This window comes from Phyllobates terribilis, unplaced genomic scaffold, assembly GCF_046119375.1.
Source record: "Phyllobates terribilis strain yellow unplaced genomic scaffold, ASM4611937v1 Scaffold_10__3_contigs__length_209671492, whole genome shotgun sequence".
In the NCBI taxonomy this organism is placed as follows: Eukaryota; Metazoa; Chordata; class Amphibia; order Anura; family Dendrobatidae; genus Phyllobates; species Phyllobates terribilis.
This window is the reverse complement of record NW_027362770.1, coordinates 103,185,691-103,203,387: the sequence shown is the minus strand read 5'-3', so window position 1 is coordinate 103,203,387 and position 17,697 is coordinate 103,185,691.

Below are 17,697 nucleotides of genomic sequence, written 5' to 3'. Positions count from 1 at the left end.
AACACTTCAATTTTTCTCAGAATTCTGCTAAAGTTTAAAAATGCTTTGTAACACTTCCATTGTTCTTGGTATTCTGCTGAAGTTTAAAATCACTTTGGAACTCTTCCATTTTTCTCAGAATTCCTGTGAAGTTTAAAAATGATTTGCAACCCTTTCATTGTCCTCGGAATGTTATTGTTTTTTTAAATCAGTCTGTAGAACTCTCCCATTGTTCTTTGAATTCTGCTGAAGTTTAGAAATGCTTTGGAACTCTTCCATTGTTCTCGGAATTCTGCTGAAGTTTAAAAATGCTTTGGAACTCTCCCATTGTTCTCGGAATGTTATTGTTTTTTTTAATCAGTCTGTAGAACTCTCTCATTCTTCTTGGAATTCTACTAAACTTTAAAAATGCTTTGGAACTCTTCCATTGTTCTCCTAATTCTGCTGAAGTTTAAAAATGCATTGGAACTCTCCCAATGTTCTCTGAATGTTATTGTTTTTTAAATCAGTCTGTAGAACTCTCCCATTGTTCTTGGAATTCTGCTGAAGTTTAAAAATGCTTTGGAACTCTTCCATTGTTCTCGGAATTCTGCTGAAGTTTAAAAATGCTTTGGAACTCTCTCATTGTTCTCGAAATGTTATTGTTTTTTTAACTCAGTCTGTAGAATTTTCCTATTGATCTCGGAATTCTACTGAAGTTTAAAAATGCTTTGGAACTCTTCCATTTTTCTCGGAAATCTGCTGAAGTTTAAAAATGCTTTGAAACTCTTCCATTGTTCTCGGAATTCTGCTGAAGTTTAAAAATGCTTTGGAACTCTCCCATTATTCTCGGAATGCTTTTTTTTTTTTAAATCAGTTTCTAGAACTCTCTCATTTTTCGCGGTATTCCACTGAAGTTTAAAATAGCTTTGGAACTCTTCCATTGTACTCCTAATTCTGCTATAGTATAAAAATGCTTTGATACTCTCCCATTGTTCTCGGAATGTTATTGTTTTTTAAATAAGTCTGTAGAACTCTCCAATTGTTCTCGGAGTTCTACTGAAGTTTAAAAATGCTTTGGAACTCTTCCATTGTTCTCGGAATTCTGCTGAAGTTTAAAAATGCTTTGGAACTCACCCTTTGGTCTCGGAATGTTATTGTTTTTTTAAATCAGTCTGTAGAACTCTTCCATTGTTCTCGGAATTCTGCTGAAGATTAAAAATGCTTTGCAACTCTTCCATTGTTCTCGGAATTCTGCTGAAGTTTAAAAATGTTTTGGAACTCTTCCATTGTTCTCGGAATTCTGCTAAAGTTTAAAAATGTTTTGGAACTCTCCCATTGTTCTCGGAATTCTACTGTAGTTAAAAAATGCTTTGGAACACTTCCATTTTTCTCAGAATTCTGCTGAAGTTTAAAAATGCTTTGGAACACTTCCTTTACTCTTGGTATTCTGCTGAAGTGTAAAAATACTTTGGAACTCTTCCATTTTTCTCGGAATTCTTCTGAAATTTAAAAATGCTTTGCAACTCTCCCATTGTTCTCGGAATGTCATTGTTTTTTAAATCAGTCTGTAGAACTTTCCCATTGTTCTCGGAATTCTGCTGAAGTTTAAAAATGCTTTGGAACTCTCCCCTTGTTCTCAGAATATTATAGTTTTTTCAAATCAGTCTGTAGAATTCTCTCCTTGTTCTCGGAATTCTGTTGAAGTTTAAAAATGCTTTGGAACTATACCATTGTTCTCAGAATGTTATTGTTTTTTTAAATCAGTCTGTTGAACTCTTACATTGTTCTCGGAATTCTGCTGAAGTTTATAAATGCTTTGGAACTCTTCCATTGTTCTCCTAATTCTGCAGAATTTTAAATCAGTCTGTAGAACTCTCCCATTGTTCTCGGAATTCTGCTGTAGTTTAAAAATGCTTTGGAACTCTTCCATTGTTCTCGGAATTCAGCTGAAGTTTAAAAATGATTTGGAACTCTTCCATTGTTCTCGGAATTCTGCTGAAATTTAAAAATGCTTTGGAACTCTTCCATTCTTATACGAATTCTGCTGAAGTTTAAAAATGCTTTGGAAATCTTCCATTGTTCTCAGAATTCTGATGAAGTTTAAAAATGCTTTGGAACTCTCTCATTGTTCTCGAAATGTTATTGTTTTTTTAACTCAGTCTGCAGAACTCTCCAATTGTTCTCGGAATTCTACTGAAGTTTAAAAATGCTTTGGAACTCTTCCATTGTTCTCAGAAATCTGCTGAAGTTTAAAAATGCTTTGAAACTATTCCATTGCTCTCGTAATTCTGCTGAAGTTTAAAAATTCTTTGGAACTCTTCCATTCTTCTCGGAATTCTGCTGAAGTTTAGAAATGCTTTGGAACTCTCCCATTGTTCTCGGAATGCTTTCTTTTTTTAAATCAGTCTCTAGAACACTCTCGTTTTTCTCGGAATTCTACTGAAGCTTAAAATGCTTTGGAACTCTTCCATTGTACTCCTAATTCTGCTGTAGTTTAAAAATGCTTTGGAACTATCCCACTGTTCTCTGAATGTTATTGTTTTTTAAATCAGTCAGTAGAACTCTCCCATTGTTCTCGGAGTTCTACTGAAGTTTTAAAATGCTTTGGAACTCTTCCATTGTTCTCAGAATTCTGCTGAAGAATAAAATTGCTTTGGAACTCACCCATTGGTCTCGGAATGTTATTGTTTTTAAATCAGTCTGTAGAACTCTTCCATTGTTCTTGGAATTCTGCTGAAGTTTAAAAATGGTTTGCAACTCTTCCATTGTTCTCGGAATTCAGCTGAAGTTTAAAATTGTTTTGGAACTCTGCTATTGTTCACGGAATTCTGCTAAAATTTAAAAATGCTTTGGTACTTTACCAATGTTCTCGGAATAATATTGTAGTTTAAAAATGCTTTGGAACACTTCCATTTTTTTCAGACTTCTGCTGAAGTTTAAAAATGCTTTGGAACACTTCCATTGTTCTTGGTATTCTGCTGTAGTTTAAAAACAGTTTGGAACTCTTCCATTTTTCTCAGAATTCTACTGAAGTTTAAAAATGCTTTGCAACTCTCCCATTGTTCTCGGAATGTTATTGTTTTTCAAAATCAATCTGTAGAACGCTCCCATTTTTCTCGGAATTCTGTTGAAGTTTAAAAATGCTTTGGAACTTTTCCATTGTTCTCGGAATTCTGCTGAAGTTTAAAAATGCTTTGCAACTCTCCCATTGTTCTCGGAATATTATTGTTTTTTAAAATGAGTCAGTAGAACTCTCCCATTGTTCTCGGAATTCTGCGGAAGTTTAGAAATGCTTTGGAACTCTTCCATTGTTCTCGGAATTCTGCTGAAGTTTAAAAATGCTTTAGAACTCTCCCATTGTTCTCGGAACATTATTGTTTTTTTAATCAGTCTTTAGAACTCTCCCATTGTTCTCGGAAATCTGCTGAAGTTTAAAAATGCTTTGGAACTCTTCCATTGTTCTCGTAATTCTGCTGAAATTTAAAAATGCTTTGGAATTCTTCCATTGTTCTCGGAATTCTGCTGAAGTTTAAAAATGCTTTTGAACTCTTCCATTGTTCGGGGAATTCTGCTGAAGTTCAAATATTCTTTGCAACTCTCCCATTGTTCTTGGAATGTTATTGTTTTTTAAATCAGTCTGTAGAACTCTCCCCTTGTTCTCGGAATTCTACTGAAGTTCAAAAATGCTTTGGAACACTTCCATTGTTCTCGGAATTCTACTGTAGATTAAAAATGCTTTGGAACTCTTTCATAGTTCTCGGACTTCTGCTGAAGTTTAAAAATACTTTGGAACTCTGTCATTTTTCTCGGAATTCTGATGAAGTTTAAAAATGCTTTGCAACTCACCCATTGTTCTCGGAATGTTATTGTTTTTTTAAATCAGTCTGCAGAGCTCTACCATTGTTCTCGGAATTCTGCTGAAGTTTAAAAATGCTTTGGGACTCTACCATTGTTCTCGGAAAGTTATTGTTTTTTAAATAAGTCTGTAGAACTTTCTCATTGTTCTCGGAATTCTGCTGAAGTTCAAAAATGCTTTGGAACTCTTCCATTGTTCTCGCAATTCTGCTGAAATGTAAAAATGCTTTGGAACTCTTCCCATGTTCTCGGAATTCTCCTGAAGTTTAAAAATGCTTTGTAATTCTTCCATCGTTCTTGGAATTCTGCTGAAGTTTAAAAATGCTTTGGAACTCTTCCATTGTTCTCGGAATTCTGCTGAAGTTTAAAAATACTTTGGAACTCTCCCCTTGTTCTCGGAATATTATTGTTTTTTCAAATCAGTCTGTAGAACTCTCCCCTTGTTCTCGAAATTCTATTGTAATTTAATAATGCTTTGGAACTCTTCCATTGTTCTCGGAATTCTGCTGAAGTTTAAACCTGCTTTGGAACTCTTCCATTCTTCTCGGAATTCTGCTGAAGTTTCAAAAAGCTTTGGATCTCTTCCATTGTTCACGGAATTCTGCTGAAGTTTGAAAATGCTTTGGAACTCTTCCATTCTTCTCGGAATTCTGCTGAAGTTTAAAAATGCTTTGGATCTCTTCCATTGTTCATGGAAATATGCTGAAGTTTGAAAATGCTTTGGAACTCTCCCATTTTTCTTGGAATTGTACTGTAGTTTAGAAATGCTTTGGAACACTTCAATTTTTCTCAGAATTCTGCTAAAGTTTAAAAATGCTTTTCAACACTTCCAATGTTCTTGGTATTCTGCTGAAGTTTAAAATCACTTTGGAACTCTTGCATTTTTCTCGGAATACTGCTGAAGTTTAAAAATGATTTGCAACCCTTTCATTGTCCTCGGAATGTTATTGTTTTTTTAAATCAGTCTGTAGAACTCTCCCATTGTTCTTTGAATTCTGCTGAAGTTTAGAAATGCTTTGGAACACTTCCATTGTTCTCGGAATTCTGCTGAAGTTTAAAAATGCTTTGGAACTCTTTCATTGTTCTCGGAATGTTATTGTTTTTTGAAATCAGTCTGTAGAACTCTCTCATTGTTCTTGAAATTCAACTAAACTTTAAAAATGCTTTGGAACTCTTCCATTGTTCTCCTAATTCTGCTGAAGTTTAAAAATGCATTGCAACTCTCCCAATGTTCTCTGAAAGTTATTGTTTTTTAAATCAGTCTGTAGAACTCTCCTATTTTTCTCGGAATTCTGCTGAAGTGTAAGAATGCTTTGGAACTCTTCCATTGTTCTTGGAATTCTGCTGAAGTTTAAAAATGCTTTGGAACTCTTCCTTTGTTTTTGGAATTCTGCTGAAGTTTAAAAAGGCTTTGGAACTCTTCCATTGTTCTCGGAATTCTGATGAAGTTTAAAAATGCTTTGGAACTCTCTCATTTTTCTCGAAATGTTATTGTTTTTTTAATTCAGTCTGTAGAACTTTCCAATTGATCTCGGAATTCTACTGAAGTTTAAAAATCCTTTGGAACTCTTCTATTGTTCTCGGAAATCTGCTGAAGCTTAAAAATGCTTTGAAACTCTTCCATTGTTCTCTGAATTCTGCTGAAGTTTAAAAATTCTTGGGAACTCTTCCATTGTTCTCGGAATTCGGCTTAAGTTTAAAAATGCTTTGGAATTCTCCAATTATTCTCGGAATGCTTTTTTTTTTTAAATCAGTCTTTAGAACTCTCGCATGTTTCTCGGAATTCCACTAAAGTTTAAAAATGCTTTGGAACTCTTCCATTGTACTCCTAATTCTGCTGTAGTTTAAAGATGCTTTGATACTCTCCCATTGATCTCGGAAAGTTATTGTTTTTGAAATAAGTCTGTAGAACTCTCCAATTGTTCTCGGAGTTCTGCTGAAGTTTAAAAATGCTTTAGATCTCTTCCACTGTTCTCGGAATTCTGCTGAAGTTTAAAAATGCTTTGGAACTCTTCCTTTGTTCTCGGAATTCTGCTGAAGTTTAAAAAGGCTTTGGAACACTTCCATTGTTCTCGGAATTCTGATGAAGTTTAAAAATGCTTTGGAACTCTCTCATTTTTCTCGAAATGTTATTGTTTTTTTAATTCAGTCTGTAGAACTTTCCAATTGATCTCGGAATTCTACTGAAGTTTAAAAATCCTTTGGAACTCTTCTATTGTTCTCGGAAATCTGCTGAAGCTTAAAAATGCTTTGAAACTCTTCCATTGTTCTCGGAATTCTGCTGAAGTTTAAAAATTCTTGGGAACACTTCCATTGTTCTCGGAATTCGGCTTAAGTTTAAAAATGCTTTGGAACTCTCCCATTATTCTCGGAATGCTTTTTTTTTTTTAAATCAGTCTTTAGAACTCTCGCATGTTTCTCGGAATTCCACTGAAGTTTAAAAATACTTTGGATCTCTTCCATTGTACTCCTAATTCTGCTGTAGTTTAAAGATGCTTTGATACTCTCCCATTGTTCTCGGAAAGTTATTGTTTTTGAAATAAGTCTGTAGAACTCTCCAATTGTTCTCGGAGTTCTGCTGAAGTTTAGAAATGCTTTAGAACTCTTCCATTGTTCTCAGAATTCTGATGGAGATTAAAAATGCTTTGGAACTCTTCCATTGTTCTCGGAATTCTGCTGAAGTTTAAAAATGTTTTGGAACTCTTCCATTGTTCACGGAATTCTGCTGAAGTTTGAAAATGCTTTGGAACTCTTCCATTGTTCTCGGAATTCTGCTAAAGTTTAAAAATGCTTTGGAACTCTCCCATTGTTCTCGGAATTCTACTGTAGTTAAAAATTGCTTTGGAACACTTCCATTTTTCTCAGAATTCTGCTGAAGTTTAAAAATGCTTTGGAACACTTCCTTTCTTCTCGGAATTCTGCTGAAGTTTAAAAATGCTTTGGATCTCTTCCATTGTTCACGAATTCTGCTGAAGTTTGAAAATGCTTTGCAACTCTCCCATTGTTCTCGGAATTCTAATGTAGTTTAGGAATGCTTTGGAACACTTCAGTTTTTCTCAGAATTCTGCTAAAGTTTAAAAATGCTTTGTAACACTTCCAATGTTCTTGGTATTCTGATGAAGTTTAAAATCACTTTGGAACTCTTCCATTTTTCTCGGAATTCTGCTGAAGTTTAAATATGATTTGCAACCCTTTCATTGTCCTCAAAATGTTATTGTTTTTTTAAATCAGTCTGTAGAACTCTCCCATTGTTCTTTGAATTCTGCTGAAGTTTAGAAATGCTTTAGAACTCTTCCATTGTTCTCGGAATTCTGCTGAAGTTTAAAAATGGTTTAGAACTCTCCCATTGTTCTCCAAATGTTATTGTTTTTTTAAATCAGTCTGTAGAACTCTCCCATTGTTCTTTGAATTCTGATGAAGTTTAGAAATGCTTTGGAACTCTTCCATTGTTCTCGGAATTCTGCTGAAGTTTAAAAATGCTTTGGAACTCTCCCATTGTTCTCGGAATGTTATTGTATTTTTAAATCAGTCTGTTGAACTCTCTCATTGTTCTTGGAATTCTACTAAACTTTAAAAATGCTTTGGAACTCTTCCTTTGTTCTCGGATTTCTGCTGAAGTTTAAAAAGGCTTTGGAACTCTTCCATTGTTCTCGGAATTCTGATGAAGTTTAAAAATGCTTTGCAACTCTCTCATTGTTATCGAAATGTTATTGTTCTTTTAACTCAGTCTGTAGAACTTTCCAATTGATCTCGGAATTCTACTGAAGTTTAAAAATGCTTTGGAACTCTTCCATTGTTCTCGGAATTCTGCTGAAGTTTAAAAATGCTTTGGAACTCTTCCATTGTTCTCGGAATTCTGCTTAAGTTTAAAAATGCTTTGAAACTCTTCCATTGTTATCGGAATTCTGCTGAAGTTTAAAAATGCTCTGGAACTTTTCCATTGTTCTCGGAAATCTGCTGAAGTTTAAAAATGCTTTGAAATTCTTCCATTTTTCTCGGAATTCTGCTGAAGTTTAAAAATTCTTTGGAACTCTCAATTTATTCTCAGAATGTTTATTTTTTTAAAATCAGTCTCTAGAACCCTCTCATTTTTCTCGGACTTCCACTGAAGTTTAAAAATGCTTTGGAACTCTTCCATTGTACTCCTAATTCTGCTGTAGTTTAAAAATGCTTTGATACTTTCCCATTGTTCTCGGAATGTTATTGTTTTTTAAATAAGTCTGTAGAACTCTCCAATTGTTCTCAGAGTTCTACTGAAGTTTAAAAATGCTTTGGAAATCTTCCATTGTACTCGGAATTCTGATGAAGTTTAAAAATGCTTTGGAACTCACCCTTTGGTCTCAGAATGTTATTGTTTTTTAAATCAGTCTGAAGAACTCTTCCATTGTTCTTGGAATTCTGCTGAAGATTAAAAATGCTTTGCAACTCTTCCATTGTTCTCGGAATTTTGCTGAAGCTTAAAAATGTTTTGGAACTATTCCATTGTTCACGGAATTCTGCTGAAGTTTAAAAATGCTTTGGAACTCTTCCATTGTTCTCGGAATTCTGCTAAAGTTTAAAAATGCTTTGGAACTCTCCCATTGTTCTCGGAATTCTACTGTAGTTAAAAAATGCTTTGGAACACTTCCATCTTCCTCAGACTTCTGCTGAAGTTTAAAAATGCTTTGCAACAATCCCATTGTTCTTGAAATATTATTGTTTTTTTAAATCAAGATGCTGAACTCTCCCCTTGTTCTCGGAATTCTACCGTAGATTAAAAATGCTTTGGAACTCTTACATTGTTCTCGGAATACTGATGAAGTTTAAGAATGCTTTGGAACTCTCCCCTTGTTCTCGGAATATTATTGTTTTTTCAAATCACTCTGTAGAATTCTCCCCCTGTTCTCGGAATTTTGCTGAAGTTTAAAAATGCTTTGGAACTCTTCCATTGTTCTCGGAATTCTGCTGAAGTTTAAAACTGCTTTGGAACTCTCTCACTGTTCTAGAAATGTTATTGTTTTTTTAACTCAGTCTGTAGAACTTTCCAATTGTTCTCGGAATTCTGCTGAAGTTTACAAATGCTTTGGAACTCTTCCATTGTTCTCGGAAATCTGCTGAAGTTTAAAAATGCTTTGAAACGCTTCCATTGTTCTCGGAATTCTGCTGAAGTTTAAAAATTCTTTGGAACTCTTCCATTGTTCTCGGAATTCTGCTTAAGTTTAAAAATGCTTTGGAACTCTCCCATTATTCTCGGAATGCTTTTTTTTTTAAATCAGTCTCTAGAACTCTCTCATTTTTCTCGGAATTCCACTAAAGTTTAAAAATGCTTTGGAACTCTTCCATTGTACTCCTAATTCTGCTGTAGTTTAAAAATGCTTTGGTACACTCCCATTGTTCTCGGAATGTTATTGTTTTTAAAATAAGTCTGTAGAACTCTCCAATTGTTCTCGGAGTTCTACTGAAGTTTCAAAATGCTTTGGAACTCTTCCATTGTTCTCGGAATTCTGCTGAAGTTTAAAAATTCTTTGGAACACACCCTTTGGTCTCGGAATGTTATTGTTTTTTTAAATCAGTCTGTAGAACTCTTCCATTGTTCTCTGAATTCTGCTGAAGATTCAAAATGCTTTGCAACTCTTCCATTGTTCTCGGAATTCAGCTGAAGTTTAATAATGTTTTTGAACTCTTCCATTGTTCACAGAATTCTGATTAAGTTTGAAAATGCTTTGGAACTCTTCCATTGTTCTCGGAATTCAGCTAAAGTTTAAAAATGCTTTGGAACTCTCCCATTTTTCTCGGAATTCTACTGTAGTTAAAAAATGCTTTGGAACACTTCCATTTTTCTCAGAATTCTGCTGAAGTTTAAAAATGTTTTGGAACACTTCCTTTGTTCTTTGTATTCTGCTGAAGTTTAAAAATACTTTGGAACTCTTCAATTTTTCTCGGAATTCTTCTGAAGTTTAAAAATGCTTTGCAACTCTCCCATTGTTCTCGGAATATCATTGTTTTTTTAAATCAGTCTGTAGAACTTTCCCATTGTTCTCGGAATTCTGCTGTAGTTTAAAAATGCTTTGGAACTCTTCCATGGTTCTAGCGATTCTGCTGAAGTTTAAAAATGCTTTGCAACCCTCCCATTGCTCTTGAAATATTATTGTTTTTTTAAATCAGTATGCAGAACTCTCCCCTTGTTCTCGGAATTCTATTGAAGTTTAAAAATGCTTTGGAACACTTCCATTGCTTTCGGAAATCTGCTGAAATTTAAAAATGCTTTGGAACTCTTCTATTGTTCTCGGAATTCTGCTGCAGTTTAAAAATGGTTTGGAACACTCCCATTGTTCTCGGAATGTTATTGTTTTTAAATCAGTCTGTAGAACTCTTCCTTTGTTCTCGATATTCTACTGTAGATTAAAAATGCTTTGGAACTCTTACATTGTTCTTGGAATTCTGCTTGAAGTTTAAAAATACTTTGGAACTCTCCCATTGTTCTCGGAATATTATTGTTTTTTCAAATCAGTCTGTAGAACTCTCCCCTTGTTCTCGGATTTCTACTGAAGTTTTAAAATGCTTTGGGTCACTTCCATTGTTCTCGGAAATCTGCTGAAATTTAAAAATGCTTTGGAACTCTTCCATTGTTCTCGGAATTCTGCTGAAGTTTAAAAATGCTTTGGTACTCTCCATTGTTCTCGGAATTCTGCTGAACTTTAAAAATGCTTTGTAACTCTTCCATTGTTCTCAACTCTTCCATTGTTCTCGGAATTCTGCAGAAGTTTAAAAATGCTTTGGAACTCTTCCATTGTTCACGGAATTCTGCTGAAGTTTGAAAATGCTTTGGAACTCTTCCATTGTTCTCGGAGTTCTGTTGAAATTTAAAAATGCTTTGGAACTCTCTCATTGTTCTCCGAATTCTAATGTAGTTTAGAAATGCTTTGGAACACTTCAATTTTTCTCAGAATTCTGCTAAAGTTTAAAAATGCTTTGGAACACTTCCATTGTTCTTGGTATTCTGCTGAAGTTTAAAAGCACTTTGGAACTCTCCCAATATTCTTTGAATTCTGCGGAAGTTTAAAAATGTTTTGGAACTCTTCCATTGTTCTCAGAATTCTGCTGAATTTATAAAAGCTTTGGAAATCTCCCATTTTTCTCTGAAAGTTATTGAATATTAAATCAGTCTGTAGAACTCTCCCAATGTTCTCGGAATTCTGCTGAAGTTTAAAAATGCTTTGGAACTCTTCCATTATTCTCGGAATTCTGCTGAAATTTAAAAATGCGTTGGAACTCTTCCATTTTTCTCGGAATTCTGCTGAAGTTTAAAAATGCTATGGAACACTTCTATTGTTCTCGAAATTCTGCTGAAGTTTAAAAACGCTTTTGACCTCGACCATGGTTCTCGGAATGTTATTGTTTTTTTAAATAAGTCTGTAGAACTCTCCCATTGTTCTCGGAATTCTGCTGAAGTGTAAAAATGCTTTGGAACTTTTCCATTGTTCTCGAAATTCTGCTGAAATTTAAAAATGCTTTGGAACTCTTCCATTGTTCTCGAAATTCTGCTGAAGTTTTAAAATGCTTTGGAACTCTTCCATTGTTCTCGGAATTCTGCTGAAATTTAAAAATGCTTTGGAACTCTTCCATTGTTCTCGGAATTCTACTGAAATTTGAAAATGCTTTGGAACACTTCCACTGTACTCGGAATACTGTTGAAGTTTAAAAATGCTTTCGGACTCTCCCACTATTCTCGGAATGTTATTGTTTTTTTAAATCAGTCTGTAGAACTCTCCCATTGTTCACGGAATTCTGCTGAAGTTTAAAACTGCTTTGGAACGTTTCCATTGTTCTAGGAATTCTTCTGAAGTTTAAAACTGCTTTGGAACTCTTCCATTGTTCTCGGAATTCTGCTGAAATTTAAAAATGCTTTGGAACTCTCTCATTGTTCTTGAAATGTTATTGTTTTTTTAACTCAGTCTGCAGAACTCTCCAATTGTTCTCGGAATTCTACTGAAGTTTAAAAATGCTTTGGAACTCTTCCATTGTTCTCGGAAATCTGATGAAGTTTAAAAATGCTTTGAAACTCTTCCATGGTTCTCGGAATTCTGCTGAAGTTTTTAAATTCTTTGGAACTCTTCTGTTGTTCTCGGAATTCTGCTTAAGTTTAAAAATGCTTTGGAACTCTCCAATTATTCTCGGAATGCTTTTTTTTTTTTCAAATCAGCCTCTAGAACTCTCTCATTTTTCTTGGAATTCTGCAGAAGTTTTAAAATGCTTTGGAACTTTTCCATTGTACTCCTAATTCTGCTGTAGTTTAAAAATGCTTTCGTACTCTCCCATTGTTCTCAGAATGTTATTGTTTTTTAAATCAGCCTGTAGAACTCTACCATTGTTCTCGGAGTTCTACTGAAGTTTAAAAATGCTTTGGAACTCTTCCATTGTTCTCGGAATTCTGCTGAAGTTTAAAAATGCTTTGGAACTCACCCTTTGGTCTCGTAATGTTATTATATTTTTAAATCAGTCTGTAGAACTCTTCCATTCTTCTCGGAATTCTGCTGAAGTTTAAAAATGCTTTGCAACTCTTCCATTGTTCTCGGAATTCTACTGAAGTTTAAAAATGTTTTGGAACTCTTCCATTGTTCTCAAAATTCTGCTAAAGTTTAAAAATGCTTTGGAAATCTCCCATTGTTCTCGGATTTCTATTGTAGATAAAAAATGCATTGGAACACTTCCATTATTCTCAGAATTCTGCTAAAATTTAAAAATGCTTTGGAACACTTTCATAGTTCTTGGTAATCTGGTGAAGTTCAAAAATACTTTGGAACTCTTCAATTTTTCTCGGAATTCTGCTGAAGCTTAAAAATGCTTTGGAACTCTTACATTGTTCTAGTTATTCTGCTGAAGTTTAAAAATGCTTTGGAAATCTCCCATTGTTCTCGCAACGTTATTTTTTTTTAAATCAGTCTGTAGAACTCTCCCCTTGTTCTGGGAAATCTGCTGAAGTTTAAAAATGCTTTGGAACTCTTCCATTGTTCTCGGAATTCTGCTGAAATTTAAAAATGCATTGGAACTCTTCCATTGTTCTCGGAATTCTGCTGAAGTTTAAAAATGCTTTGGAATACTTCCATTGTTCTCAGAATTCTGCTGAAGATTAAAAATGCTTTGGAGCTCTCCCATTGTTCTCGGAATGTTATTGTTTTTTTACATCAGTCTGTAGAACTCTCCCCTTGTTCTCAGAATACTACTGAAGTTTAAAAATGCTTTGGAACACTTCCATTATTCTCAGAAATCTGCTGAAATTTAAAAATGCTTTGGAACTCTTCCATTGTTCTCGGAATTCTGCTGCAGTTTAAAAATGCTTTGGAACACTCCCATTTATCTCAGAATGTTACTGTTTTTTTAAATCAGTCTGTAGAACTCTTCCATTGTTCTCGGAATTCTGCTGAAGTTTAGAAATACTTTGGAAATCTCCCATTGTTCTTGGAATGTTATTGTTTTTTAAATCAGTCTGTTGAACTCTCCCATTGTTCTCGGAATTCTGCTGAAGTTTAGAAATGCTTTGGAAATCTTTCATTGTTCTCGGAATTCTGCTGAAATTTAAAAATGCTTTGGAACTCTCCCATTGTTCTCGGAATATTATTGATTTTTCAAATCAGTCTGTAGAACACTCCCCTTGTTCTCGTATTTCTACTGAAGTTTAAAAATGCTTTTGTTCACTTCCATTGTTCTCGGAAATCTGCTGAAATTTAAAAATGCTTTTGAACTCTTTCATTGTTCTCGGAATTCTGCTAAAGTTTAAAAATGCTTTGGAACTCTACCATTGTTCTCGCAATCTTATTGTTTTTTAAAATCAGTCTGTTGAACTCTTCCATTGTTATTGGAATTCTACTGTAGTTTAAAAATGCTTTGGAACTCTTCAATTGTTCTTGGAATTCTGCTGAAGTTTAAAAATGCTCTGGAACTCTTCCATTGTTCTCGGAATTCTGCTGAAGTGTAAAAATGCTTTGGAACTTTTCCATTTTTCTCGGAATTCTGCTGAAATTTAAAAATGCTTTGGAACTCTTCTATTGTTCTCGAAATTCTGCAGAAGCTTTAAAATGCTTTGGAACTCTTCCATTGTTCTCGGAATTCTGCTGAAGTGTAAAAATGCTTTGGAACTTTTCCATTTTTCTCGGAATTCTGCTGAAATTTAAAAATGCTTTGGAACTCTTCTATTGTTCTCGAAATTCTGCAGAAGCTTTAAAATGCTTTGTAACTCTCCCATTGTTCTCGGAATGTTACTGTTTTTTTAAATCAGTCTGTAGAACTCTCCCATTCTTCTCGGAATTCTGCTGAACTATAAAAATGCTTTGGAACTTTTCCACTATCCTCGGAATTCTGCTGAAGTTTAAAAATCCTTTGGAACTCTTCCATTGTTCTCGGAATTCTGCTGAAATTTAAAAATGCTTTGGAACTCTTCCATTGTTATTGGAATTCTGCTGAAATTTAAAAATGCTTTGGAACTCTCTCATTGTTCTTGAAATGTTATTGTTTTTTTAACTCAGTCTGCAGAACGCTCCAATTGTTCTCGGAATTCTACTGAAGTTTAAAAATGCTTTGGAACTCTTCCATTGTTCTTGGAATTCTGCTGAAGTTTAAAAATGCTCTGGAACTCTTCCATTGTTCTCAGAATTCTGCTGAAGTTTAAAAATGCTTTGGAACTCTTCCATTGTTCACGGAATTCTGCTGAAGTGTAAAAATGCTTTGGAACTTTTCCATTTTTCTCGGAATTCTGCTGAAATTTAAAAATGCTTTGGAACTCTTCTATTGTTCTCGAAATTCTGCAGAAGCTTTAAAATGCTTTGGAACTCTTCCATTGTTCTCGGAATTCTGCTGAAGTTTAAAAACGCTTTGTAACTCTCCCATTGTTCTCGGAATGTTATTGTTTTTTTAAATCAGTCTGTAGAACTCTCCCATTCTTCTCGGAATTCTGATGAAGTTTAAAAATGCTTTGGAACTCTTCCACTATCCTCAGAATTCTGCTGAAGTTTAAAAATATTTTGGAACTCTGCCATTGTTCACGGAATGTTATTGTATTTTAAATCAATCTGTAGAGCTCTCTCATTGTTCTCTGAATTCTACTGAAGTTTAAAAATGCTTTGGAACTCTTCTATTGTTCTTGGTATTCTGCTGAAGTTTAAAAACACTTTGGAACTCTTCCATTTTTCTTAGAATTCTGCTGAAGTTTAAAAATGATTTGCAACTCTTTCATTGTTCTCGGAATGAAATTGTTTTTTTAAATCAGTCTGTAGAACTCTCCCATTGTTCTTTGAATTCTGCTGAAGTTTAAAAATGCTTTGGAACTTTTCCATTGTTCTCAAAATTCTGCTGAAATTTAAAAATGCTTTGGAACTCTTCCATTGTTCTCGAAATTCTGCTGAAGTTTTAAAATGATTTGGAACTCTTCCATTGTTCTCGGAATTCTGCTGAAGTTTAAAACTGCTTTGGAACTCTTCCATTGTTCTCGGAATTCTGCTGAAATTTAAAAATGCTTTGGAACTCTTCCATTGTTATCGGAATTCTGCTGAAGTTTACAAAGGCTTTGGAACTCTTCCATTGTTCTCCTATTTCTGATGAAGTTTAAAAATGCTTTGGAACTCTCTCATTGTTCTCGAAATGTTATTGTTTTTTTAACTCAGTCTGCAGAACTCTCCAATTGTTCTCGGAATTCTACTGAAGTTTAAAAATGCTTTGGAATTCTTCCATTGTTCTCGGAAATCTGCTGAAGCTTAAAAATGCTTTGAAACTCTTCCATTGTTCTCGGAATTCTGCTAAAGTTTTTAAATTCTTTGGAACTCTTCTGTTGTTCTCGGAATTCTGCTGAAGTTTAAAAATGCTTTGGAACTCTCCCATTATTCTCAGAATGCTTTTTTTTTTTTAAATCAGTCTCTAGAACTCTCTCATTTTTCTTGGAATTCTACTGAAGTTTAAAAATGCTTTGGAACTTTTCCATTGTACTCCTAATTCTGCTGTAGTTTAAAAATGCGTTGGTACTCTCCCATTGTTCTCAGAATGTTATTGTATTTTAAATCAGCCTGTAGAACTCTACCATTGTTCTCGGAGTTCTACTGAAGTTTGAAAATGCTTTGGAACACTTCCATTGTTCTTGGAATTCTGCTGAAGTTTAAAAATGCTTTGGAACTCACCCTTTGGTCTCGGAATGTTATTGTTTTTGTAAATCAGTCAATAGAACTCTTCCATTGTTCTCGGAATTCTTCTGAAGTTTAAAAATGCTTTGCAACTCTTCCATTGTTCTCGGAATTCTGCTGAAGTTTAAAAATGTCTTGGAACTCTTCCATTGTTCACGGAATTCAGCTGAAGTTTGAAAATGCTTTGGAACTCTTCCATTGTTCTCGAAATTCTGCTAAAGTGTAAAAATGCTTTAGAACTCTCCCATTGTTCTCGGAATTCTACTGTAGATAAAAAATGCTTTGGAACACTTCCATTTTTCTCAGAATTCTGCAGAAGTTTAAAAATGCTTTGGAACACTTCCATTGTTCTTGGTAATCTGCTGAAGTTTAAAAATACTTTGGAACTCTGACATTGTTCTAGTAATTCTGCTGAAGTTTAAAATGCTTTGGAAATCTCCCATTGTACTCGCAACGTTATTTTTTTAAAAATCAGTCTGTAGAACTCTCCCCTAGTTCTTGGAAATCTGCTGAAGTTTAAAAATGCTTTGGAACTCTTCCATTGTTCTCGGAATTCTGCTGAAATTTAAAAATGCTTTGGAACTCTTCCATTGTTCTCGGAATTCTGCTGAAGTTTAAAAATGCTTTGGAACTCTTCCATTGTTCTCGGAATTCTGCTGAAGATTAAAAATGCTTTGGAGCTCTCCCATTGTTCTCGGAATGTTATTGTTTTTTTAACATCAGTCTGTAGAACTCTCCCCTTTTTCTCAGAATTCTACTGAAGTTTAAAAATGCTTTGGAACACTTACATTGTTCTCGGAATTCTGCTGAAGTTTAAAAACGCTTTGTAACTCTCCCATTCTTCTCGGAATGTTATTGTTTTTTTAAATCAGTCTGTAGAACTCTCCCATTGTTCTCGGAATTCTGCTGAAGCTTAGAAATGCTTTGGAACTCTTTCATTGTTCTCGGAATTCTGCTGAAATTTAAAAATGCTTTGAAACTCTCCCATTGTTCTCGGAATATTATTTATTTTTCAAATCAGTCTGTAGAACTCTCCCCTTGTTCTCGGATTTTTACTGAAGTTTAAAAATGCTTTGGGTCACTTTCATTGTTCTCGGAAATCTGCTGAAATTGAAAAATGCTTTGGAACTCTTCCATTGTTCTCGGAATTCTGCTGCAGTTTAAAAATGCTTTGGAACACTCCCATTTTTCTCAGAATGTTACTGTTTTTTTAAATCAGTCTGTAGAAATCTTCCATTGTTCTCGGAATCCTGCTGAAGTTTAAAAATACTTTGGAACTCTCCCATTGTTATTGGAATGTTATTGTATTTAAATCAATCTGTAGAACTCTCTCATTGTTCTCTGAATTCTACTGAAGTTTAAAAATGCTTTGGAACTCTTCCATTGTTCTCCTAATTCTGCTGAAGTTTAAAAATGCTTTGGAACTCTCCCATTGTTCTCGGAATGTTATTGTTTTTTATATAAGTCTGTAGAACTCTCCCATTGTTCTCGGAATTCTGCTGAAGTTTAAAAATGCTTTGGAACTCTTCCATTGTTCTCGGAATTCTGATGAAGTTTAAAAATGCTTTGGAACTCTTCCATTGTTCTCGGAATTCTGCTGAAATTTAAAAATGCTTTGGAACTCTTCCATTGTTATCAGAATTCTGCTGAAGTTTAAAAATGCTTTGGAACTCTTCCATTGTTCTCGGAATTCTTATGAAGTTTAAAAATGCTTTGGTACTCTCATTGTTCTCGA